Here is a 2,943-nt window from a genome sequence, read left to right as displayed (position 1 = left end):
AAAGTCCGGACATGGACGGCAAAATGGCTGACCATGGATGAGCCCTGGGTCAATGCCAGCTGTTGGAGCGGCGTATCATGGGTGACTCGAGGTCCTAAAAAGACCTGTTTCAGAGTGCTCAGAAACAATGGAGCCCTCTGCACCACATGATCGTCGCGGTCCCACAAATGGCGTAGCCCACTCCAACGCCCTGTCCGACAGAAGAGATATAATGAATCCCACCTTTGCCCGCTCTGTGGGAAAACGTGCTGCCAGGAACTTGAGGAGTTTTGCGCACTGGCTCACGAATCCCCTACTTGCAGTAACCAGAGTATTTATCAGGCAGCGGAAGGCGGGATAAGGTCAGAACAGGGGTGGCAGTGGACAAACTTGCTGCAGCCATGCTAGCAGCCTGAACAGCTACTGCGGTAACATCCACAGCTGAGGTTGCATGCTCGAGAGCTGCCAACCTGCCCTCCAGCTGCTGGATGAGCCGCTGCAGTCACTGTTCGTCCGCCATTACTAGCCAGACCCTGGCGCTAGTATACTGTTAGGGCTGCCAGAATGCACAGAGTAAATATGGAGATATTATTGGTGCATTCGCAGCTTGGGGTCCACCGTGCAGGAGTGGAACCTGCTGATAGTAAATGGCGGCACTATATGGCGGTATTACACCTGAACAGATAAAAGATAACACAAAGTAGCTAAGCTCATACACACATGAACATAGGTTGATACTAGCGCATGGCCGTGTGGCCATGCAAACGTTTTATAGAGGAAGCTCTCCAGGACCTTCCTAGTGGTCCAATAGAAACTGCTTCAGGACCTGAGCATGTGACCCCGACCTCCAATGAGAGGTCATCCCTTGGGCATGCTCAGTAGAGGAAAAGCAGGACTTAGTCCCAGGAGCATCTGCTCACCGCAGAACAGTGCTGGTTACAATGGCTGAGTCTGGAAGATCAGCGGTAACCAAGCACACAGTATCTGCCTGAGCCAGACGCTGGGACCGATGTCTCCGCTGAGCAGGCTCCACTGCGGCCGAAGAAGAATGGGAGACTGCAGCGGAGGTGGTTCGAGATTCCCCCTGTGCAGCGGAACTCGACAGCTAACACTGACTGAATATTAATCGTAGGTTAAATTCACAAGTGTATTTTCAATTTAAGTGATGACTGTGAAAGAACAGACAGCATAACGACAAATGTTATTTAAAGGGGCTGTGCAGATGAGTGATTTTTTTTTCACGGACCCCATCTGCATGCAAAAATAATTGCAGCATGCTTTGATTTTTTTCTGTGTGTCAAATGAAAGTTGCCCATTCAAGTCTATGTGTGCACAAATCCCCCTTCCAAAAAAAGGATTCCATACAGAGCTAGCATTAACAATTTCCTATGTTAAAGAATTAGATTGTATCCATCTAATATGGATAAGTTGCAACTTTTTAACATGGAAAACTGTAAATTTTCATGCAAAATGTTGATAATTGCTGATGTAAAAAAATGGATTGTTTATGGATTGCAGATGAATTGCACAAGGATGTCAAGTGGGAAAAAACTGTGAGCTTTCTGGATAAAATATTGCTGATTTTTCACATGGTCGTGTGAATTTAGCCTCAAAGTGTTGTATAAGGCAACCTAAGGAGCCTAAGCTCCTTTTTTTAATCTGAAAAGACCATGCGTCAGATTAGTTCATATGGCAGATATCTGACAGAATTGGAATGACACAGATTTTTAGGAATTCTATGCTCTGTTCCTGTCGGGAACGTACAATTTTAATTTTATGGAAGTCCCCCATACTAGCACAACATTTTTAGTGATTCAATATGTCTCCCCATACCTACCCCCCAAAATAATATTGTCTCCAAGTAATGTGCCTAAACCCTACGCAAAAAAAGTAAGATCCACCGTACGTAACCTTGATCCCATATACTGCTAATCAGTGACAGCTGCAGGCTTGTTTTGCCTGTTGTTGCAGTGGACTGAAAGATTGCAAAGATGGGAGACTTGAACTCTCAAAGGCTGCAAACATAATGTAGAAGGTGTTAATGTCCACAATGGACAGTGTGGACCTACACATTGCACCTATGCCAACAAGTGTACCTACCCATTTCTTCGGTTTTGCTTTAGTTTCTTGTACTTTGTACATATAGGGTCATAGCTCCAACTTTTTGGGCTGTGTATTTTGTATATATATTTTTCCAAAGGCAGATGTGAAACAGTCAGGTTCTTGTTCTTTTTTCTTTTTTGAGGTCTGCTGACATGCAGTGAGGTGAAATACAAGAGATAAGGACAATCCCGATAAGGTACATCTTGTCATGGTGAGTGCATTTTACTTTTTCTTGATCAAAATAGTGTCAAATAAGTACAACATGATTTTCTATGTGCTACTACTATTTATTTACTTACTTACTGCAAAGTATTTGCGCCTTTGATTTTTTCTTAGATTTGGTTTGTAATGGTCACAGTGTGAATGTGCACCTACACATTGCACTTAAATTAACAGGTATATTAACCAATTTGTTTAGTTTTGCTAAAGTGGACTGTGGCCTAAGAAGGTAAATAGACAGTACAACCATCGTTGACTGAAGTCGTGCTTGCCACAGATCGGGGAAAAAATTCTGAGACGTGAACACCAGACAGGCTGTCCTTAGGGTATGTGTCCATGTTCAGGATTGCATCAGGATTTGGTCAAGATTTTATGCAGGTAAAATCCTGACCAAATCTGCACCTGAGGTCACTGGCAGGTCACCTCCGTTATTCAAGCGTTGTTTCTGCCATATAAAGACATGCTGCGTTCTTAAAAGACGTGCCACATGTGCATTTTTGTGGGTATGCCGCATGCGTCTTTTAATGTATAGTGGATACGGGATTTCATGAAATCCCCTCCACTATGCTGTAACATCTGGACGCTGCGTTTTTGATGCTGCGGCTCAACACAGCATCTAAAACACAGTGTTTCCTGAACGTG

Source organism: Ranitomeya imitator, chromosome 1 (assembly GCF_032444005.1).
Source record: "Ranitomeya imitator isolate aRanImi1 chromosome 1, aRanImi1.pri, whole genome shotgun sequence".
In the NCBI taxonomy this organism is placed as follows: Eukaryota; Metazoa; Chordata; class Amphibia; order Anura; family Dendrobatidae; genus Ranitomeya; species Ranitomeya imitator.
Note: the sequence above shows the minus strand (reverse complement) of the source record.